The sequence below is a fragment of the Topomyia yanbarensis genome, chromosome 2, assembly GCF_030247195.1.
Source record: "Topomyia yanbarensis strain Yona2022 chromosome 2, ASM3024719v1, whole genome shotgun sequence".
NCBI lineage: Eukaryota > Metazoa > Arthropoda > Insecta > Diptera > Culicidae > Topomyia > Topomyia yanbarensis.
In genome coordinates, this window is record NC_080671.1 from 368759684 (window position 1) to 368785226 (window position 25543).

Genomic DNA, 25543 nt, shown 5'->3' on the forward strand with positions numbered 1-25543 from the left:
CATTATAAATCAAGGAAAGTATTTCTTATTTTCTATATCGGATTGCTTGCGGAATACAAGCATACGAGCGATAATAACGGCTTGTTAGCTATAACGGAGCTTGAAACTAGGTTCATAGAAACAGACGCGGAAAATTTTCAGTACGTATTGATACATGATCATCGAAACTATCAGATTAAAGTCTTATTGGGGATAATTTTCGATCAACTATTCATTTTTAATGCAATGTTTTCTCGACTGGATCTGTTCGCACCCTCTCATTCTGCTACTATCGGCAGAAGGCTGATAGCACCCAGTCGTCGCCGATCTAAGGACCAAATGTCATCAATAGACATAGACTCGCGTGGAGGCATGACACTTGAACGATTTCACGATTAATGCAAAAAGTAACGAGTGAAACCCAGATTTGAGCTCATGCTCTTGCGCATCGTAGCACTGACTATTAGTTTTGGTCTGTTCTTGCACATGAGAACATAACGTTAAAACTTGTACATCCACATCCGAAATTCGTAATCTCGTATGCAATGAATGAACCATTGCAATGGTGTTGATCGTAATAATAAACTTATTACTAACATTCAAGTCATATACAAAAATAGTGATCATACAATAATTCACAAAAACGGTAAAAAAGTCAAATGTGGTTAAAAAATCGATTAAAAAGTCTAGAAAATCGCTGACGCAGAGTTTGTCTAGACACGTTGAAATCGAAAGCTGAGGCAACCTGGTTGAAAATCCTTTGTAGACCAGTGATGGCCCCATGCATACTATAATTAGTGCGTCTGAACGGTAATCGAAGCATAATGTTGTTGCGTAATGTTCGTAATGCGACGTATATATTAACTTGTTCCAGTATAGCTGGGGCGTCTATATGACCTTGCAAAGTGTTGGCGATGAACAAAACTCTTGCTGTATTCCTTCGAACATAAAGGGGTTCCAGTTGAATCAGCTGACACCGGTAATCTTTCATAGCTAGGAAATCGGACAGGATCTCTCCACGGCAATCTACGGAGTGCGAAACGTAAAAAGCGACGCTGTACGCTTTCAATTCTCTCAACGCCGTTATTGTAGTTTGAGCTCCACACTTCAGGGCAATATTCTAGGATTGATCGGGATAAAGCGCAGTACAGCGATTTGAGGCAATAAACGTATGTAAAATTTTTGGCTATCCTGAAGTTGCATCCTAGCGCTCGAGACGCTCTACCGACTGCATAGGAGACGTGTTGTTTGAACGTAAGTTGAGAATCCAGAATCACTCCCAGGTCTTTCACGTGACTGACGCGTTCGATTTCTGTTTCTAGAAGACGGTACTTAAAATAGATCGAATCCTTTTTTCGTGAAAATGATATTACCGAGCACTTCATGCGGTTCATGGTACACCAGTCAGCAAAGGCTTGAAGCTGCTGTTCGAGAAATCTGCAATCTTCAATTGTACGAATTATGCGAAAAATCTTGAGATCATCCGCGAAGGACAATCGGGGAGTCTTCAGAATTAGATGTACATCATTGAAGTATATCAGAAACATCAACGGTCCCAAGTGGCTTTCTTGAGGTATTCCTGACGTAGAAGTGAATATAGGGCCCTGGCGTTCTCCTATGACAACCGCTATCTCTCGGTCTGTGGGGTAAGATCGAAACCACTGCAGAATACTACCATTTATTCCAAATCTCTCCATTTTTGCTATTGTGATATCGTGGTTTAGTTTCTCAAAAGCGGCAGATAAGTCGGTGTAAACGACGTCAGTTTGAGCGCGACGTTCCATACTCTCTGTTATATAGGATGTTAAGCATAACAGGTTAGATGCAGTTGACCGCCCGGACGTGAAGCCATGTTGATCGTCACTTAGGTACTGCTTACAGTGAGCCTGAAGAGGTTCCATAATCAACAGCTCGAACAACGTTGAGACAGCACTCAATGAAGTTATCCCACGGTAATTATTGACGTCTCACTTATTGCCCTTTTTATGAACTGGGAACATGTTCGCTGATTTCCAGCAAGATGGAAAAATACTTCTAGTAATAGATGCTCTAAAGATCTGAAGAAGCGGAGCAACCAAAACCCGTCGGGTCCCGGATTGAAAGATGATTTAAGTCGAGACGAAGCTCTGGTAATCATCGTTGCATTAAAATCGATAGCACCCAGTGTGACCCACAAGTGGAGCTCTGCTAGCAGCGAGTTCGATTTGCTCAATAGTTAGGGCCTCATCTGTGAATACATTCGCGAATTTTTCCGAAAAAAGTGCACATATATCTCGAGATGTGGTAGCTATGTTCCCATTGAAAGTCATAGACGACGGCAGTCCTGATTCCTTGCGCTGCTCGTTCACATATTTCCAGAAACGTTTAGGATGCGACTTGAGATTACGCTGAATATTTTGCTGATATCGATAGAAACAGTGTTGACTGACTCGTTTGTACGCATGTTTGAGACTGACGTGGTTGAGTGATATTGTGCGATACTTGGTAAACCTCCGCAGAGCAGCACATTCCACGCACTTGTATCGCTTACCTCATAAAAATAAATCTGCTAATATAAGTAAAAGTTGTTCTAAAATATGTTGGTATAGGCTCCCAAATCATAGATATATAAGATTTTTTTAAAAGAATTTTATGACGGTCGTCGATGAAAACCGGTAATACATTTATGACTCGTTTTTAATAATTGAATTGATTTTTCCGTACCACACCGACAGGTTTGTAACAAAATTTATTTGGAATAAGCTTAAATTCCATTTTATTGTTCACACATTGTACAAAGATTTTATCTTCGGACGCGAATTTATTGAGTGAATTGATCGTCGGATAAAAGGGGGGCAAAAATTGACCATTTTTGCGTTGTCCCCTAACGCAAATATCATGGTTTTTCAATTTTTCACGAAAGCAAAGCACGCTATCTATGAAATCTTTTCAGAATCTATTAGTACTCATCAATACCTTTCTAAAAATATGCTATTTGTATATAACAAGCTTTGGAATCGTTCTTTCAGAGGGGTGCACTGAAGTGTTGTCTCCTAACGCTTTCCGTTGCAATACGATAAATCCTTCTGCAGAGTTACTTTGAAAGCCTACAGAACAGTATATGGACATAAAAGATATAACCAACCTATTTCAGCAATACCGCAGCCATGTAGTGTCATGGGTGGTCTCAGGGGCTGGGAGAGGAGGGGGGGGGGGGGTTCCATTAAGGGGGAGGCCTTATAATATCGAAAAATTATCAAGTTTTTTATATCATATATCAGTAAATAAACTGTCTAAAGATATATCAATGGTTTCAGAACAGAGTTCGAAGTGATTTCAAAGATATAGAATGGAACGCATTAGAATACCAAATAAGCATGAGAGCGCGCGGAAGAATTTGGTCATAGGGAATAACACTCACTCGTCGTCACATTCTTTCAAATTAGCGGGATAATTATTGACCACTTGGAACTAGCCCGGTTTGTCTTTTCGGGATAGATTTTCTTCAACATGAACCAAACATCGTAGTTGTATGCAGTTTTTTGATGTTTTATAGCACTTTAAATTCAAATTGTTATCCTGAGGAACCGCATTTTTTAGAATTCGCTAATAATAGATACAATTTTACGAAATTCTCCAGTTTTCTATTATTTAGATAATTCAATGACAAGCCAGCCATCTGAGCCATAAGACCGCAATTGTATGAAATTTCTTAACGATTTTTTTGTACTCTAATATATCAAAATTTTCAAAAAGCTGGATCTTAACCTTCTTTTCCAAAAATTGCGTAAAACGGCTACATTTTGATTATTTTCCGTAATCATCACTAATAAGTGTCTACTTGCAGATCTATGAGCAGAAACAGTTGTGCAAACTCCAGAGGATGAACTGGAAGGGCGATATTCTCTTTCGAAATTTTTTTCTACCGTATTACACGTATTTCTCGACAACATTATATACAATATGTAAATATAATAACTGCTCGACTGAGTATAATCGTTTGACAGTCTTTCCTTTGTTGAATTGCTTCAGAGTCACATTTGTGTATTTGTAACGTAACAAAAAAATAAATATTGAACAACCCTATGACGTATTTTATCTGCCCTAATCACCAGTCAATTTTATTTTCAAGATCTTATAAGGTCAAAAAACAAAGTCAGTGCACCAAACTTACATGGAAAAAACTTAGATGGTGAACAAAATAAAAAAATGAGTCACCCTAAGAAACAGTTAATTTTATTTCATATATTTTCCTATGTCAATCAGGAGCGGATCCAGAAAAAAATTCGGAGGTGGTCCAAAATTTCGACTTTAAAATGTTCATTGTACAGTACGTAATATGTAATACCCTCATTTAATTAAACTCAGTTTTGGTAATCGAATCTGGTTTGCAAAGCTTTTGAACTTAGAATGAATTTAAAAAAGAACCTTTTTTGAAAATTCTCAAGATGTTAAAAATTTTGGGGGGGGGGGTCCGGACCCCCAAGACCCTCCCCCTGAATCCGCCACTGATGTCAATAATATATTAAACTTACCAAAACTACTTCAAACCACCTTTTTCAATCCATTAGAAAGTGGCGATTGTGGTCTATAATCTCTTCTATACCGCGCCACACTATGGTATGCGGTGTGTCCTGTTCTCATTTCATATTAATTTGATTTCTTAATAAAACACATGAAGGTGAAACTAGAAATACATCTGATTTAACGTTTCAAATCTTTATTTTGAGTTATTTGCAGGTTTAGAGGTAATATACATCGCTTTGTTTGAGCTTCAACAAATACTTCAGTCGCGTTAGGGGACAACACTTCATATGCGACTGTTTGTGTTCATTTTGGTGTTGTCCCCTAACGCAGTGTTCGTAGCGGTCGTGAAAAAAATTTCCTAAGAACTCGAAAATCTAAGTATACAGTATTGTTCTGTGACTATCGATGATCAAATTTCTAGAACAAATAGATGCTCTAAAGTTTGAGACAGAGCAGGTTTTTTGATAAATACAAGTGTAGGTTGGAACATCAATTTTTTGCGCTGTTGTCCCCTAACGCGACATTTTCACCTCTCAGAATGAAAGGACAACCTGAAAAACATCAAACCCATAACATTAACGTTATGTTAGGACTTTTAAAGTATTCAATTAAGTTTTTTGAGCGTAAACCGTAGGATTTTTCAAACGACGAGCTGTTAACAGTTGCATGATGCGTGCAAACGTTGTCCCCTAACGCTGGAATGTGTCTTTATAGACTTCAGCCGTCGCAGTGTACTCGTTTGCCATGAAGGGCCGGTTTGTCGATGGTGAACTTGCTTTGGAACGTGCCCGTCAATAGCGTACACCATAACGTTTGAAAAGATTTGAACTGCGGTTTCGACATATTCGGGGTCCAGAATATTTTCCCAATCGATGGTGGAAAGAAGGTCTGCGATACTGCGATGACCAGCTTTACGGAAATTGTAGGAGACATAAAACGGTAATATATCGAAGTCATGCACCACAGAGCTATCAATCGTGGCGATCAGTGGAGGATAATGTGCCACTGGTTTTACTAGGGGAGAGGGAGCTGTCACTATTGATGTGGCGGAAACCTGATCGCTGACAAAACAAAGATCGAGATGGCGGCTATTCTCATTGGCAATAGGATTGATTTGTAGTAACGTGGCTGAGCTATAGCTGTCAAGTAGCCTCACTACACATGGGTGGAGAACGGAATGGTCAGAATCCGGATAAAGAAATCCATTACGGGAAGATTTCCATGAAATACTAGGAAGATTAAAATCTCCTCGTACCATGATCTCATCAACAGCGTTAGCATCTTCGAGGATAGTAAAAGTGAGCTGCAATGTGCTTCAACGTATTCGGTATCACTAGCGCGGTCGGGTGGAACATACAAAGCACACAAGCACAACTTATGGTCGCCAAGCTCAAATATCGTCCAAACCTACTCTAGACAAACCCAAGAAGTGTTCACGACGATTCTTGCTTTCAAGCTGGTTTTAACCGCTACTAATACGCCGCCTCCGGTGAATTTTCAGCTGTTGCTAGGGCTCCGGTCACAGCGAAACACCTCGTATTCAGTACCGAACACCTGACTGGAAAGCGTGTCATCATTCAACCATGTTTCGACGAAGACAATGATGTCAAAACTCTTATCGGAGACTGCAAGACGGTATTGCTCAACGATTGAATTAATACCACCAACATTTTGGTAGTATAGCAGCAGTTTTGCCCGTCGTTTTGACCAATGCTGGAAATCGAAGAGCTTTGAGGCAAGGAAGAGCTCACAGATGCGTTGTGCTTGCCTGAGGTAGGTTTGCGGAAGAGCCCTCGGCCTATCTCCACCACAGGACCGGGACGGCTGCTGGGCTTCCTCACGGCTGGCGGCAAGTGTGCGTCCCTGTGACCGAAGAGACAACATTACGTGGGATGTATGCAATGCAGCTGGACTAGGTGTCTCTCGTAAACAGCTGTGGTTCGCAGGCAGAAAGAACGGCATCTGGTGCTGATACGGTACAATTAACGGGGAACTGGAATCGGGAAACATTTCAGCGCTTGAATTATTCAGAAAGGATGGGTACTTGTCGCAGAGGGAAGTTTGGAAGACCCTTTCTCCACTCCCGGACATAGGACGTTGGCTGCAGTAGCTGGAATGTGGCGGGGGGATCGAGGGCTTCCATAATACAAGCTGCTGTGCTCCCGGTATCCCATTAGCGAAATCTATCCTGCTTTGGCTGGTCGAAATTAAATTCCCGAACGAGTACTCCAGTCGGCCAAGGAGACGCTTTGAGTGCAGTGTCCTTTAGTTCGCTCGGAAGCTCAACTCGGAAAGAAACGAAGTTGAGTTTCGTGAGATCGGTGTCCTTCTTGACCAACTAAATTGTTTTGGGTGCATCGCTTATTCCATGGCATTCTTGGTCATGGCAACCATTTCCTCCACTGTATGGCTCGGGTCAAGACGGCTCAAATAGACCCAAAACTGCTCCCGCTCATCCGCAACTGTTCTGATTTCCCGCTGAATGGCTCTAGTACCACAGACAGCGGCTGCAGTGGCGCGAATTTTAGCATTATTCTCGCGACATCGTTTCGGTTTTCGGTTTGACAAACAGCCCTCTTTGAGTTACAGAACCATAATTGGCCGGAAAATGATTTTCAATACAACTCGAGAGATTTGAGACGACCATGTTCAAATTATCTACAGCTTCTAGTCCTGCACGAATAAAACCTCGAATAAACTGAATAAATTATATAAAATCAATAAAACGAACAAAATAAAAAATAAAGCGAAAATGGAAAAAAAGTTTTCAAATTGAACAAATTTCAACAAAATGAATAGAATGATTAATATAAATCAAATTAATAAAAAACATAGTATAAATCAAATTAATAAAAAAAATCAAATTAGATTAGCTCATTACATATAAAATTTGGCAATATTTAAAATAGTTATAAAGTAATAGAACAAATTAAATTGACTCAAAGTAACAAATTGAATGAAATATATAAGAGAAATGACAATTGAAAAAATGAATAAAACAAATCAAATGAATCAAATAAAACAAATGAATCAAATGAATCAAATGAATCAAATGAATCAAATAAATCAAATGAATCAAATAAATCCAATAAATCCAAAAAAAAACAAATGAATCAAATGAATCAAATGAATTAAATGAATCAAATGAATTAAATGAATCAAATGAATTCAATCAAATGAATCAAATGAATCAAATGAATCAAATGAATCAAATGAATCAAATGAATCAAATGAATCAAATGAATCAAATGAATCAAATGAATCAAATGAATCAAATGAATCAAATGAATCAAATGAATCAAATGAATCAAATGAATCAAATGAATCAAATGAATCAAATGAATCAAATAAATCAAATAAATCAAATGAATCAAATGAATCAAATGAATCAAATGAATCAAATGAATCAAATGAATCAAATGAATTAAATGAATCAAATGAATTCAATCAAATGAATCAAATGAATCAAATGAATCAAATGAATCAAATGAATCAAATGAATCAAATGAATCAAATGAATCAAATGAATCAAATGAATCAAATGAATCAAATGAATCAAATGAATCAAATGAATCAAATGAATCAAATGAATCAAATGAATCAAATGAATCAAATACGCATATTTCAGAGATTTTTCTTCTTGAAAATTTGTACATTTAGATATTTTTAATGTCTTCCAGTTTTGGCATGTCATTTTTAATACTAAAGCAAGTTTGTCGTCAGTAAAATTTTGTTCGATTTTCTTTAAAATATTCAATGGTGTAACCCCTTGATCATCATCCGTCGCGAAGATACACACAGAAATATCGTGTGCTTTACCTGGTCACTTTGCTTATTATTCATGTTTCAGCCCTGTTTGCCATTCAGATCACTATCGCAAAACCTTTCCGCATAACTGCTCCCTCAACGCTTACAGGCGATTATCTTCCGCAAATCCATACACAAAAAGACGTAACACCGAAATAGCACCCCAAAATAGCTCTCAAGTGAGAATGTTGTCGGCCGCTGGCTGATCAGATAAAAGCCAGAATCGAATATAGAAGGGTCTGGTGGTTTACGATTACATCTTTTATCCATCTAATTATCCTCTGAGGTTTTTTTAGTGCTTTGGGCGCAGTGGATGTTGCTGAGCCAGCAGAATGAGTAAGGGCTACAATATACTGTCTAACTTAATAAAGAACCTTTCGATTAATACATCCAAAATGACCTGCTCATGTGAGATACAGTATGTCGGAATATGTTGTCAAGTCAGTAAACGGAAGCACAATTTATATTAAATAGTTATCGTATTTGAAATGTTCTAAAGGCAGTGTTCTTGAACTACTGGTATTACCATATTGGAGTTTTCACCTTAATTACAGCGTTTTTAACAAATGTGCTTAGGAACTACATGTACTATAAGGTTTAGACGCTGTACCATTAGGCAGCTCCACAACCTATTACGATCATTCATCCTCATTAGTGCTGTGAATCGGAGCAATGTCGAAACATTTGCTAGCTGTATGTAAATAAACGAGCAGTTCGAAGAACTCGTGCCATAACTTTTGTTCTAATTTGTTTTTCGTAAATTTGTTGGTCAAATAAATTCGCAAAAAAATTTAAAATAAACTTAATTTAAGTTAAGAAAATCTACAGAAAGTTGGTTATTTTCAATGAAACGCCATGTCCTAGGTTAGGCGTCACCTTAAAACCAAGGTGTGCAAAAGAATACCAATTTGCGATTCTATTAACATTTGTATTTCACCTGATGAATACGAAAGTGTTTCCGAAACATCCCCGTAAAATAAATGTCGTACATTCCATTCATCCGGTATTCTGCTACAGCACTATTCGGGAAACATTACTAACACTATTCACAAGTGGCCAATTACGCTCCTTTTCAGATAGGCGAGCAAAAACCTCCTTCCATCTTCTTCGGATACAATGCCGTTCTACAGGACTTCTTTATCGGATGTCTTATTTTTTCGCTGTGTTTGCGATAACAGCATTTCTGGGGGGAATGAAGAAAGAGGTCGGCGCTGTTGCTGAGTCATCGCGGGTTTGCTGTTTTGTAGGTTTCGCACGGGCGGTGACATGGCGGGGGTTAAATGTCGTGGAACAAAAGACGAAAAGATGTAATCAGCAGCTTCAATGTCACGAATTATCTTATAAATATTCCAGTTGAGCCAAGGAGGGCAATAGGTCCGTAGGGGGTGGGCGTTGACGAGCGTTTATTCGGGGTGAATGGAGCTTTGCCATGAAATCAACCATGTAATAGAGTAGCCGATTTGAAGGGAATGAGACCTAGAGTAAATGATTTTCTACTTTTAGGTTGTTGGTTTTTGCCCTTGAGATTAGGTGGAAAAACGTGGATTCCGATTTGAAAGATGCCAATGCGATGTGATTTAACGATGATACCATTGATGAGACCGGGTTTTAAAAGTTCTTTCTAGATGGGATTATATATAATATATTAGAATAATTATATTGTAAATAGTATAGTTGAACCTTTGTACTGCTTACCTCGAAGCGAATTGACATCAATCTCAACATCCTTATAGTGGCGGTACGACAGAGATTCATGGAGAAGTTTGTTGCGTTACTTCAATCATTTTTAATGGAGACGAACGGTACTTCATTTTCGAAGTAGTGGATCCAATAAAAATAACAAAATTACGCTTTGGGCAATGAACATGTGAACTGTCCCACTTCTGATTGTAGATGGCATTTAAGTAATTTTACACTGGTTCCCAGTTAAGTTCAGCCGGAAATGAACTGGAATTCCGGCTGGTGCAAGTTTGCATTCCAGCTCCACTGACACAACCGATTCTAGTTAGAATCGGTTGTGTCATTGGAGCCGAAATACGAACTGGAACCAGCCAGAATTCCAATTCAGTTCCGGCTGAACTTTACTGGGTTACGGCATCAATCCGTTGGCAACTTTCGTTAACCCATTATAACCCAGGGGTTTCAAAAAGTGAGCCAAATGTAGTGATAGCTTCAATTCCACCAAAAAATGTATCAAAGATTATGGGAAAAATAAAATCACCGCTTAAAATGGTTTTGAGAATGAAAATATCTCCTGCAAAAAATTTGGTACGCTTGAATAAAAACAACAAATTTTAAGTTGTTTGACATATTTCTTCGGATTTTCTGATGGATAACACTTCTTTTATACCTGTAGGAACGTTTTGTCACATAATGGAATTATTAGCACGAATTCCAACAATAAAATTCAATTAAATGTATTGCTTACTTTTCAGCCGCCATTTGCCCCAACTATACACGGTTCAAAAATGTAAACAAAATTATAAAAAATGGCAGTTGTCTTGTTTCACAATGAAATATGAGGTGCAATAATCCCATTAGTGCAATAATAAAGCAGTTAGATGCCAAAATTCTGCAGTAAATACGCGTTAAACGATGGATAATTCTGCGTATGAAATTTCATACGCTAGGATATAATGGGTTAAGCTTTCCCCTCAATTTTTTAAACACTTGAAGACATTTTGTATCAAAAATACTCATTTGTGTTCTTAAATTACACGTCAAATAACATTTTGTGAAACTCTTCAAAAATAACAAAAATGGAATGCTGTTTAAAATTTGTTCTGTCATTTTATATCTGTATATACGATTTTTTGATCTTCGCTTAGCGCATAAGTTTAAACGTACTAGTGAATCTGGTTTAAGAGTTATGCTAGGGTGAACAAATCAGCCCTAAATCAATAAATTCGAACTTGACCTGATTCTGACGTCGAACTTGTTTGATGCAATCAATCGTTCGTCAAAAAACGGAATGGCAAATACTAGACCATATTATTGCAGAGCCTACAATGTTTGACGAAACGACGCAAGTAAATTACGCGGAAATCGAATCGAATGCCAAATTAAGGCACAATATCGAATATGTATTCCCTTCAATATAATCCAAAGCTCAGTCAACCTGATGCCGGGCTCGAAACCAATAGCCACAGCATATGACAATAAAAAAGCAATTTCGTTGGTCATACCACTCGCCGCGCCGCATATGGTAATGTGATTTATTGTACTTGTTCAAAGGAAAGCGAGGTTTGGAAGTGTTATTCAAAATCTGTCCCACGTTGGGTGTACAGATCACGCCTCGCCGCCCAGCCGTTGCCACGTGGAACACAATCAACTCAAAATTCAATATGCTAGTGCATATTTTAGTCGTCTCGCAGGCCTCATAGAGTAATCAAAAGGGAGGGACAGCTTTTGCTGGCTTGTGGTGCTTAAAACATGGCGAGGAATACTTTGTAATATTATTTCATCGGACTATCTCGGATCCTGCAGGTGAGCTGTTCTATGGCCATAGAGGGAGATGATGTTAAACCAAACATTGTAGCTCCGTTGTGTTCTGCATCGTCCTAATTCCATTTGATTCCACCATGCGCTCTCAATTACAATGTAATACGGTTTCGATCTAATACGTGATGCTGAATAAGAAAATGTCATAATTTTAAATTCGCAATAGATACTAGTTCATTCCTGTGTTTGCTATGGATCTAATCATTTGTTTATGTTTGTTTTATTGGAGAGCCGACAGCAGCATAATTCGATTTACAAATCTTTCGAATGCGTCCATGCTCATTGGACATTTTTCGGCACATTAGAGCGTGAAACCTTGGTGTGGCGACAATTAAATTCATGCGAAAAATTATAAGCATTAGTTTTGGGTGTAGCTATATTAAAATATTCACTACTTCTCACAAAATCCGTTAAGGTAATTCTCTACTCTCGAGGCCTGAAATTGAGCTGTTTTTTTGGGGACTAAATTGTTAAGTATCTACTGAATAGACTTAGAATTTTTATTTTTATTTGATAGGTACATATTTTGACTTGAAAATTTTAATTTTGAAGGCCAAATCCAAAATTTTGACGACCTTGACAGTTATTAGAACAGTTATCATTAGAATAAATTAAATTGATCAAACTAACAAATTAAATTAACTAAATAAAAGGAATAACCGATCAGAATCAATAAAAAATATCAAAACGATGATACTTAAGGAAAACTATGAACTGAAAAAAATAATAAAATTATTAAAATAAAAAGTATGAAATTCATAAAATTTATAAAATAGATGGAATCTTAAAATAAATGACTAAAACAATTAAAAAAATAGAATAAATGAAACCAATAAAAGAAAAAAATAAAGAAAATTATTAAAATATTAAAATTAAAAATTATTAAAAAATAATAAAATTTATTTTATTTATTTGTTTATTTGTGGAGCAGGGAAAAGCCCGCTGAAGTGAAGCTCATTTTCGCCTCTCCTCCAATAGGCATAAAAACTTCTCATCTTTTCATTGCCAACAGGCAATATGCTAACCCTAATGACAAAAAAACTAATTACTATATAATACACAGAATATAAATAATATACAATGATAGAACATACAAGTAAGTTCAGTACCTATTAACTATGTCTAACACAAACTCGAAAAGTGAAACTTGCTTAAGTACTACTTACAACATAATACAAAAAATTTATAAACGAGAGCAACTAAACAGTGGAAGCTGTTGAAGTAATGCGGATCAGTCGATATTACCTTGAATAATATCGGAGACAAACAAAGCCTTTGCGACATTGCGACGACAACTGAGCAGGTCTAGACCGATCAATTTACATCTGTCTTCGTATGCGGGCAAATTTATCGGGTCAATCCAGGGAAGATGGCGCAAGGCAAATTGTAAGAACTTGCGTTGAACGATCTCGATTCGGCTGATGCTGTTTTGATATTCTGATGCATATTCTAATATCGAGCGTACTAGAGAGCAATAGAGAGACTTTAAACAATGCACATTTCTGGAATTTTTGGCTGTACGAAAGATAAATCCAAGTGTTCTGGAAGCTTTTGATGTTACGTATGAAACATGGTCTCTAAATGTTAACTTTGAGTCAAGAATTACACCTAGATCTTTAACAGAAGTATCTCTCCGAAGATTATTGCCATAAAGTTCATAATTGAAAATAAATTATGAATGCTTACGAGTAAAGGATATTACGGAGCACTTAGATACATTCAAGACCATCTGATTGTTGTTGCACTAATTAGCGAATATTTCTAGATCGCATTGAAGAAGTCTTGCATCATCAAGACATTTTACGATGGCGAATAGCTTGAAGTCATCAGCATAGGAAAGCTTGACACATTTTAGTGAAAGGTGGACATCGTTTATGTATAACAGGAAGATTATGGGTCCCAGGTGGCTGCCCTGTGGAACTCCGGAGGTAGCAGCAAATGGTAGGGAAACAGTATCTCCAATTTTAACGCTCATTTGACGGCCAAATAGGTAAGAACGTAACCAACTAAGAAAAGGTCCATTAAAACCCAGCTGTTCGAGTTTGGCAACAGCTATACGGTGGTTGATCTTGTCGAAAGCTGCAGTAAGGTCTGTATAAATCGCGTCAACTTGATGTCTTTGGTGGAGTGCATGAGTTATGTATGATGTGTATGAAACTAAGTTTGTACTGGTAGATCGCTTGGGAATAAATCCATGTTGTTTTTCAGCTATTATGTTACGGCAGTTGTAAGTGACAAAATCCAGGACGATTGACTCGAATAGTTTGGATGTAGCGCACAAGGCTGCAATTATAAGCAAGATAAAATGAATTCAAGGAATAAAATGAATTGAATAACAAAAACAGAATCAGATTCAACTTGCTGAAAAATCTGCTTGACACTGCAAAAAGGCGCTTGTTGAATTTAACAATTTTCTTGAGGGTGACATTGTCTCGTATGACTGGAGCCAAGTAAAGGTCATCGCCATCCAAAAACCAGGAAAACCAGCCTTCGACCACAACTCGTATCGACCGATTGCAATGCTGTCCTGTATCCGGAAGTTGTTCGACAAAATGATCTTATTCCTTGAAATTGGATCGAAGCAAATGGCTTACTGTCAGATACACAATTTGGCTTCCGCAAAGACACAGGGACGAACGATTGCCTTGACTTGCTCTCTACAGAAATCCAAATGGCTTGTGCTAGCAAACAGCAGATGGCATCAGTCTTCTTGGATATTAAGAGGGCTTTTGACTCAGTTTCTATCAACATTCTTTCTGAGAAGCTGCACCAGCATGGTCTTTCATCGATTTAAAATAACTTTTTGCTAAACCTGTTGTCTGAAAAGCACATTCACTTTTCGCATGGCGATTTAACAACATCCCGATTTAGCTACATGGGTCTTCCCCAGGGCTCATGTCTAAGTCCCCTAGTCTACAATTTTTACGTGAATGACATTGACGATTGTCTTGCCAATTCATGCACACCAAGGCAACTTGCAGACGACGGGGTGGTCTCTGTTACAGGGTCCAAAGCTGTCGATTTGCAAGGACAATTACAAAATACCTTGGACAACGACAAGGGTTTCAACGCGAAAAAAACACTTTCCCCGAGAACCCCTTCCCGAAATCTGGGCGAAGCAAACCTATCGAAACCCCTGCACACCACATTGCACCACTCTTACAACAACCTGCAATCCCTCCACGCAAAAACATCGACAAGCGACTTGGTGACGAAGCCCCCTATGACACGTCACCGGAATAACACAATTTGCGGTGTCCACCCAACCGACCCCCCTAAAAGTCTGCACACACACTCCATGCAAAAAAAACCCAACCCCCATGCTGAGCCCCCGGGACAACTCTCCAATCAAGGGGGCCTCCTACTCATTTGAAATAAAAATCGCTATTTTTCGCGAAAAATGCCACCATTTTATGAATAACAATATATAAAAAAAATCAGAACATTGTAATCTCCCAGTTTAAGTATGTTGTAAGTAGGTGTTTTCCCACTACTCAGGTTCTGATTTCCCGCCGGACCCTTCTTTTCAGGGCGACCTAGGTGCCTCTACCGGAATTTCGGATTTTCGTAAGATAACAAAAAGAAAGGTAAACAAACAAATAAATTACTAAATTTACCGATTTTATTCACCTACTCTCCCTTGTGGCTGTTCGTGGTCACAACTGATCCGATACTGCTGATGCTGGCAGGAAGGCGACGGCTTCGTCCGACCGGCTGGGACTACAACGGCCGAGTTCTCCCGTTTTCTGTTGGCTGCCCCCGCAGCGGTCCTTGGCGTTTAGCTAGGGAGGTGAGCTTGGCTCCTTTGTTGGAACCTTCCTAGCGACTTTGGCGATAAATTTCCGGACTGTTTACTCGCCGTAAACGATCCCGGCAGTCACCGTAGTGTACTTTCCAGGGGGAACCTTTGACCGCCTTGCTTCGTTCTCCTTGACTATTAGCTATAGAGGACAGCTAGGCTCGTTCGACTTATCCTCTATAGCGAGAACGCTTGATGTCACGGTTCCTTATTGTTTAGTCGGGGAAGCGAATACACTCCTTAACTGTTAGCTTACCTCTGTTAGCGAACCGACACCGTAATTTTCACTGGTGCCCGAACCACGGGCCAGCACTTTTCAACGGTCTTAGCTTGCCGTCACACGCGCGCACTGGAACATTTTTTTAGTGGCGGAAAACTCCCGAAAAACTGATAAACGGACGTCTGTCTATCGCCGTGGTTCGTCACTTTCTATCGCTACTACGATGGCCGCCTTCTCACTCGACCAAAACAAGCACAAACCGCCTCGCCGCATAGCTGTCATCGCCGATCCGTAGCATCATGAGCACACATTTTTCAGCAAAAGGAAAGTATATAATCCCTATGTTACTTATTCACAAACATAAAACAAAAATTATCTAACCTAGCTGCACGAACAAAACCGTTCATATACGCGAAAATGAACAAAATTTACATGAAAAAGTGAACAGTACCGAACAGCGGTGAGCCTAATCTTACATGTCAACAAATACACTCTACGGAGTGTATACCCGCAAATAGGAATATTTCCACTCAGTGCTAAATTGTTACCCAGGCGGGTTGCAATGTAAAATGTCAAAACAAAAAAATCTGGCACCGCCAAAGCTAACGCAATTGTGCCTATCAAATAAACGAACTGAATAAAAAGAACACATACTGCTTTTGAGACTTTAACAATTTTGAAATTACGAGATTTTTTTTTCAAATAAATATGTTTTAAGTCATATTGATCATAAAAAGGTACCTTGGAGCTTTCAGTACAACTCAGTGTTATTGTTGCACAGTAATGTTGTATGCTAAAAATCTAGTCAGATCGACTACTATCGGTAAAGCCTCTATACTAATTGTGGCTGTCATTAAAATTTCAATCTCAGCATCGAGAAAATATGGACAACTGAACCTTCGCAGTTACACTAATACTTATCATTATACTTGCTTCTCGCTTGGAGACTTTATTTCCCGGATCTAATTTCGTCAAGAACATTTCAAATGGGCACATATACAAAACGTAAACAATTCCGGTTAATACTTACTTTAAATGAACACTAACAATGCTTTATACACATTTTAAATAAGCTTGCAAAATACCTTGTTTTGTTTATGTTCCCTTTCACTTTCCCTCAAAAAATTAACGGTTCATATTCATCAAACAACAAAACTCAAAAAATTGTTTAAGGGCCCTTTTCTCAATGTGAAAAACTATTAGGTAATCCATGTGACGTTTGTTTGACAATTCAGTGGTGGGTTTTGTCAACAAGTCTACTCCTGCGAACAGAAAAAAACTCGTCCGACAAACATATTTCGTTAGTCCGATTCGTTTGATATTTGATGTTGAATAAAATCAACGATATTGTTGGACGTTGCGCCCACCGGAGTAACGCCAAAAGAAATAATCAGCTGATCAGGAATGTCTCATTGATTGCATAATACTTGAAAAGGGTCCAAAAATATCCCAAAACCGAAAAACGGATCAAAATAAACGTCACATAATCATCTGCTATAAACAAAAGTGTTCACCCGCATGAAACCAGTGCGATGTTTCAAAAGAGACCAAAACATTTATCTGCAAAAACCGTTCAAAATGCATTTTTTTATAAATGTGGTATATTATTCGGAAAAAATAGTTAAGTTAACACGGCATTACGTTGTTTGCTCCTTATATCAAACTCCTGTTCATAAATGGGAAAATAAAGTACGAGGTTATTTTTCAGACGCCATTTTTTCAACATGAGTATATTGTATTTAATGCCTTATGAAATATTGACGCGTCGATTTTTGGTTATTTTTAGGACTTTGCGAATGTTTTGACGCAATGGAATATATCACAAATCGACATAGATCTTTCAATAGGGCTTAAATCGCAAATGTAAACAAACTGCGTTTTCGCTGTTATAACATAACGCGACAAAAATACTACAAGATTGAGGTGAAAATTAGTTAACATGGTTTTAGTTCGATTTATAATTAAAGAAAACTAAACGGCGAAACAAGCATTTTCTTCGAGATTTCGACTTAGGCCCTTCTTCTCATATGGAATATAAAGGCTAAACTTACATTTTTGGACAGAACCGGGGCGTACGGGTATTTTTCACAAAATTATTCTTTAAACGGCGGTTCTATTATATAAATAATAAGCAATATCTACTATGATCATGTCTACTCGATAGTTGTTGCACATAAACATTCGAATATTTCGATATTTTTATGAAATTTGAAGAAAAGATGCACGCGTCCTTTCATTTACATTGGATTTCTATACGCCCATTTGCTGAGCCCTATTAAAAAGTAAACTGTCAAGCTCGCCCATTTACCCAGTCCTACTTAACAAGACAGAGTCAGTTTAGCCCATTTACCGCGCCCTTCTGAAAATTATGTTGACGATTTAGCCCTTTCGCAAATGGTGGTTGCTGAAGGGCGAAATCACGACTGGAATGCAAATTGGGCGTAAGCATTTTTTTAGTTTCTACCCACTAAAAGCACATAGGAATTAAATTCATTGTTATATTGTCATAAGGTTTAACCAAAGATGCTTCAGGAAAAACATGGTCATAAAGTAATTTATACTTACAATAAAAACTACATTTAGAAAAGCATCGCCAAATATTGAAACTGATTTTTCTCCATTTGAGTACATTGCGACTTAGGCCCTAATAAAAGATCTGTATCGAAATCAAAAACTTGCTCCTTCGAAGTGTTGCTATTTTTGTAGAAGCTAATCGAAAGTGACGAGACGTCCCGGATTGGGTGGTACAGCCCCGGAATTCAAGGTCTTGTCCTGCTTGTTAAAATGTCCCGGAAAGTCACGCATGTTATACAAAACATCCATAAAAGTTTTGAGACGTGCTGCTTAATCTCCGAACTACGTGGGAAATGTGCAAATTTAGCCAATTTATTCGGATTGTGTTTTGAAAAGTTTTTCATTCATTTAACTGTATCGTAAAATGTGGTTTCAACAATGAGGAAAGTAAAATATCACTTTAGGGTGGGGAGATTTGAACAATTTTTCTTTTAGAACCCTCCAACATACTCTTTATTAGGTTCAAAGTGTTTTGTTGAGCAAAAAACCTTCAAAATAACTTCGATTAGGTTTGGTGTATTGAATGCTCCACTGTGGAACGTGACCAGATGTATACTGTGATAATTGTTTTACTTTGGAGAAAAGAGCCTTTTTGCCCAGCTGTATGGTGTATATATCGTAAGAGCTGATGTACATACACCCACCCACGATTTGTATAATCGCATGTGCTAAGGTACCGCATCACTGCCAAATTGAGGGCTGAGATGAATGGATGCAGGCCCAGAAATAGTGGTTCCAAGCGATTGTTTTCCATAAAGTTTTACAAATCACATCGATTGAATATTCAATTTAATGATCACTCGGTTGAATGTCTTCCCTCCATGCAAGCCGAACCTGGTGTTCTTAGTAACTGAAATATGCGCACGTCCTAATGATCATATCCTAACGAGTCGTTAGCAACGACAAAGCTTTTACTTTGATGCAAAATTGAAAATGTGCTTCTTGTAAAATCACCTAAGCCAAAGACCGAAGCTCAGGAAGTGTGTTTCCCGTGCACAGCGAAGGGAAAAGCTCTGACAGAGGAAATGTCAGTCTTACAAAAAACAGTTGTTATGCTTCTTCATATGTGATTGAAGAAAAGTTGTGAGCTCACTTACGATTGCACAGCCTGACTGATTTATTTTTTGATCAGTCTAGTGCGACGAAACTAAACGGCATTTTATAGTATGTAATATTTATTTTGCAATAATAGTATGATCATCGTCACACTACTGGGTGGATTAGAGCAGGTCGATTCCTTCCGATACTCGGTTATCAGGCAATTTTCCCACACATGCAGGAAAGTCTTTCTAAATAAATTTTATGCTCGTTTGCGATCCACGCCAAGGAACGGAAGTACCCCGGCTGAAAAGAACCTCTAAACGACGGAAACAGAGTGTCTTTTGTATGTGCTGTGCATGTTGCGAAAATAAAGCCGTTTTCCTCTTGACTTTTTGGTTCGCCCTCATCGAATACCGGAGCGGAACCGCCCCGGAAGAGATAAGGTGGAAAAAGGAAGCAGCGATAACTGTTTCACTGGGATGTTTACCCCTTTCGTCGGTTGGGTTTGCAGCAGTGTCACCGCGATGTTGTAGGTTGTAGAACGTCGTCACTTGAAGGTGAAAAATTCGCTAACTAATGGAAAAGATTAGTTATTCTCGTTACTAGTTTCCAGTTGTTGAAAGGATACACGTATGGATGTTTGAAGAATGGATTTGGTAAAATTCTTGTCCATTTCGAAATTTGAGGCTTTTTTGCTTCAAAAAGCAGTTATCTTAGCCGAAAATCTCGCTATTGATGAAAGATTAAGCATTTCTGTTATATTTTTGGTATCTTATAAACTAAAAATCATGGTATGTCAGTTACATTCAGACATTCAGGATATATTGACTCCTTCACCAATCGTTGGCAAATTATATAATGAAATGTTCTTATCTAGTCTTCAGACTATTCTGTAGATCAGATTTGTCTGTTCAAACCGTTTTTTCTTGAACTGAGAATTGATGAAAAAGGTGAAGTTAAAACTATAGTGCCATTCTAAATTTTCCCCCTCTCTTTGGACGAATGACTTTTTCAACAGCATAAAACTGTTATCTAACACCAATCGCGAGTTGTATTCAATAGACATTTTTTAGAGAAATACAGCGCAAAAATCGTGCAAAACTAGAAGGGGCTATACAATGTAACACTGCCGATTGCAATGCAGTTGCGATCCAGGTGGGCATGAAAATGCACTAGGTTCTTATCTGCAGTGCAGCACGTTCTGTAGTTTATAGTCACGGTATTTCCCACTAGACCAAACAATCGCTTCCGTTTGAAGTTAGTTCGGTTTTACCAGTTCACTTATTAACTTATCGACATGTGAGAAGGATACAAAATTCAAGACCTTTACAAAAGCAAGTGATCTTTAAACAATAGAAAAACATTTTCTGTACAGTATTCCCTGTGGTGAGAAAAGTGTACCATCGCCCATTTATCATCGTAACCTGCTGCTATTTGGTAAGAAACTCGCACCGTAATGTCCCCTTCATGCATGATTCATGAGGAAGGATCAAACCAACATAACGATACATTTTACATAGACGAACCAAACCCATGTGGGCAGTTCTGCTTAGTCGATAGTAAATTCCCTTATGCTTGTGGATTGCTCTTGAACAGATCGAGTGAACTTCGTGCCGTTTGATGCGCCATCAAACGAGCAAGGATTGAGCTAGCGAACAAAAGTTTATATATGTTAAGGGAGGGATGGGTATAACTCAGGCTACTTTTGAAAGGAATCCGATTTCTCTGCACAGATGCTGGTGTGCTTTCTTGTTCCTCCCCAAAAAACATTCCAATTGAAAGTTGACCTCCATGATTGGAGGATTACGTGGCGGGCTCCCTATAAAAGTTCCTTTCCGAAAAAATTGCTACGCCATTCGGGATACGATATCTTAGTTTTATTGCGTCACATTCAAAAATCCAGCATAGTGAAGTACGAATTTGGCCATTAATGGCGAAACGTTTTCATTTCGGTTTAAGTGAAACCGGTATAGGTCAATCGAATTCTAGTCACACGTCCCTTCCTTTGAAATAAAAATTTCGATGGTTATCTGTGGTTTTGAATAAATGTTAAGGGTTTGTTAAGGGGTTACATACCTTTTTGTGAGAAAAATGTTATGAAGGTTTGAATTTAAGTAACGGCATAAAGCAATGATTTCATTACATCAAACTTATAGTATTTTGGTTATACATTTTTCAATGAAATAAACAAGTATAAGTTTATAGTAATATATTGATAATTGGCGGAGTTATGGCTTATTCCCCGAAAACCTTTTTTTATTGGAAAGGTTTGCGGTGATTACGTCTGAAGACCAATAGATCAACTAAAATCCCAAAACTCAAATAATATCATTAGCATAGGAGTATTTCTCGTATCTTAACGATTGGTTGAATAATTTTTTTTCCTGCATTCGGGAACGTTTTTTCTAAAAAATCGCTGTTTTCAGCTCTGTATTCATTGTATTCAAAAATACTGATCTACAAAACAAAAATTTATGCATAAAAAAGCAATCGTTAATATACGAGAAAAAAAAATTAATTACGATCAATTGAAATAACTACACGAAATATTAAATTTCTTAGTGGATTTGGATTTTTAATAAATCAAGTATATTTCATTCGTACAGTTTAAATATAACCAATCAACATCGAATGATGACCAAGCTAACGCATTTGTGCCTATCAAATAAACGAAATGAATAAAAAAAAATTAAAGGAGTGTTTACAGGACACGACCACGGTGACATTAAAAATGTAGCTTTTTTCAAGAGCGTGCAAATGAATTTTATCTATCACACATATCGACTCACGTTCTTGTTCACTCGCCTGTTTTCATATGTTACAATTTGCTATATACCCTCCCCATCAAAACATAATTTATTGAAGGTCTTTTAACGGTAATCTATTAATTAATCAAGTATCTCACTAGGTGATTGGCATTATTTGGCTGGTCCATCTAGTAAAAATAGGCTGGTCTGTCCAGAAAATATATTCAAAAGAAAAGTTCCATATTGAGAGCTGTGATGAGGAAGCCCACGCCCGCCAACGGAAATATACAGATTCTCCACGAAATATGAAATTTCATTTTCCATTTAAATTTTCAATAATGCACTAATGAACTTAAGTAAACAATCTTAAGGTTAAGTATTTCTTGATCGATTAGTGGTGGAAAAAATGAAATTATTTGATAAATTACATTGTTATGCAACGTTCGCACTACCAGTTAAAACGGGTTTTTATGCTATCTTGGTGACATTTTTCTTGTTGCTAATTATTAAAACGTGTTATAACTCTGTAGTGTAAACATTGTATTATTAAACCAATTCTGCAGCGTTTTATGTTATATAGGTGTTTTATGTGGTAATAGGACTAACATAATTATATCTTCAGTACAGCGGTTTGTTTCATAATTTAAAACAGATTTATTTAAAAATTTAAATTAGTATACCCAACCGTTCTATTTGTTGTGTACTTTAAAACGCAATTAGAACTGTGTTTTAAATACATAGGGTAGGACAGATATTCTGACTGAACTGGGAAAACAATTTTAAGTCCAGTAACGCTTAAGACATGGCTTGAATTTGAATCGAAAAAGAACACCCGCTTCAACTGCTGCTGGGACGGTAAGTTCTGTTTTAAAATTTTCCGTTGTGTGCAGTACGAAACAAAAGTGTTTGAAATTAGAAAACAAAAAGTTCTGCTGGGAATGTGATTGTTTCCGATGCAATTACACTCAGATTTTTCACGCAGGGGATACAGGCCGTGTAAATGAAAACCGCGTAAATTTCAAAAAAAGCGTTAATGAAAACCGCGTAAGTTTCAAAATCCGCGTAAAGAAACCTGAGTGTACTCTCCTATATAAAATACTACGCTGCTGAACAGTGCAATAACTACAGAAGCACGTTGTCAGATGCCTTACTGATAAAAAACATATAACCGAAATATGAAACATGAAAACCAATAGGCTCTTTACCCTACGCAGCTACAAAGCGCCGTAAACATGGATTAACAAGTTACAACGCACACGCATGCATAAAAATAAATATATTTTTTTTTTCAAACGCAATACTCATAAGCAGCACACACCGTATTGAATTAAATCCAAACCACCCCGCCCACCCACTTTGCAAATCATTCTGTGACACCGTGCTGGTACCCGAAAAATCCGCACACGGCCATCGCTGCCGAAAATGCATAGCGTCTACCGCTTATTGTAGTGCCCAGACGCTGCAGCCATGATCTAACCCGTTCGACATAAGAACAAAAACTGATTCAAACGGGTACGCGTCACCTCTATTTATAAACTAACAGTAGGGTGATGAGCCTATTTGCGCCATGTTTCTATTATCACCCTACCCATTTGAAACCGTCGGTTAGAGCAGTGTCTGCCATCTTTGTTCAACGTATTGAGTCAAATGGTAGCGCAACAATAGGGGCACTCGATTCGAGTTTTCATTGTGCTCAAACACGAGAATTTTACTGTTTTCAACGCATTTGTGTTATTATATTGGTTCTTAACAACGAAGCAAAGCGGTTGATGTCAATTTTTACGCATTCCTTTGATTGTAAGGCAAGAAATTACCGAATTAGTGAGGCACCTTGCTTAGTATGGTGAAAATAGGTTCATCACCCTATATGGTTTAGTCACTTAGGTGCGAGTGTGTGCAAATGCCAACGTTACCGAAAATCGATAACGCTTATTGCATCGCCCGGAGACGATGTTGCTCGTATGGGATAAGAGCAACAACTGATTTAAACGGACATGCGTTGCTTCTATTTATGACTTTTCGTGTTTCATTGAGCAACTAAGCTGCCCTCTCTTGACGGCTGTGTCTGAGAAATCTGCCTCACGAATGGTAATTTTCCCGTTTTTCGTGAACTTTTTAATTTTACCAATTTCCAAAAGTCTACTTTTATTGGGGAGATATTAAATTATTACCAATATTTAAGTTAGGTGTTTCTGAATCGGTTGGTGTATGAATGATTAAAATCCATCTAGTAATATCGGAGTTATAAGCGTGCAAACCTTACATAGTTTCGTTACATGGGAGATAGTTTAGATTTTAGAATGACACCTAGCCCCAGATAGTGGAGTAAGACATTTTTAATGTCAAAAACATCGAATGATACATATTGAGCCACGTCTTCTTGCTTATCAGTTCATTTTATTTGTAGTAGGCGATAGAATCCGATTAAAATTATTTGAGATGACTTGAAGAAAAAAGACAGAAAACTGCGGCCGAAAACCGAACTAATAGCGGGAACTGTTTTAGTTCTTAATGGGACAAACTCAACTTTGAAAAATTGTAAAAACTTTTCGATTGTGTGAGGTAAAACGCCTAGCCCGGTGAAGCAAATTCAAAGTATAGGCGATAGTCTCATTTCATTTGTGGCTTTTTAGTTATATTTTGCCATTATTGTAATTTTCCTAAAGTAGACATTTAAATGTATCTAATGCAGTGGTCTTATTCATATATCGAATCACGTAGAATATTGTATTAGTAGCATCAAAGTAGATAGGCTAAGTGGAAACAAATCACGAGGAATCAATGAACGTAAACAGTAAACCTTCGTTGCGCTTTCCATCGATTCGCGTAAATTTATTGCTAAGAAAATTTTCATCTGTGCACAACGAAAGCACAGATTGTTTTCATGGACGCATGAAACCGCGTATACACATTTGCCTCAAGCATTGAACCCAAGCGAACGGTATACATTTGTGCAATGCTTGAATCAAACAGCTGTGTGAGTGTATCGTATCCGTACACGAATGGAAGATACGTACCAGGCAAAATTAGTCAACGCTAGTGACGAAGGGGGGTTGAAAGAGACAACTAGTGCCACGAAGCTATGTTACCATTGTTTTCATGTGTAGCTCGACCGTACAAGCTATTTTGTGCACGTGTTTTATATGAATTAATGCGTTCGTAATTCTACATAAAATGTGTGCTGGAAGTGAACACAGCACAAGGGAAGCATGGTGTTTGATAAGACAAGCTCAGTCGCCTGTTGAACGTCACTGTGCAGCGTTCCTCCAGGAAGCATGCAACGAAGTACTCTGACTGCAGTTCAACAGGCAACTGATCTTGTCCGACCAAATCTGTTCCTTAAATAGTCGCTGATGACATCATTCGTAG

The 25543-nt window shown here is 37.9% G+C and overlaps 2 protein-coding genes across 14 annotated transcripts in view; one reads left to right on the forward strand and one right to left on the reverse strand.

Moving 5' to 3' along the window:
• The window catches only part of LOC131684476 (uncharacterized), a 231462-nt gene that overhangs the window by 57144 nt on the left and 148775 nt on the right, over positions 1–25543 (reverse strand). The window lies entirely within an intron of this gene.
• The window catches only part of LOC131684474 (venom allergen 3 homolog), a 52436-nt gene continuing 47484 nt past the window's right edge, over positions 20592–25543 (forward strand). Inside the window, exon 1 of the mRNA XM_058967387.1 lies at positions 20592–20864. The gene's annotated coding sequence lies outside the window, so the exon portion shown is untranslated. The remainder of the gene's footprint in view (positions 20865–25543) is intronic.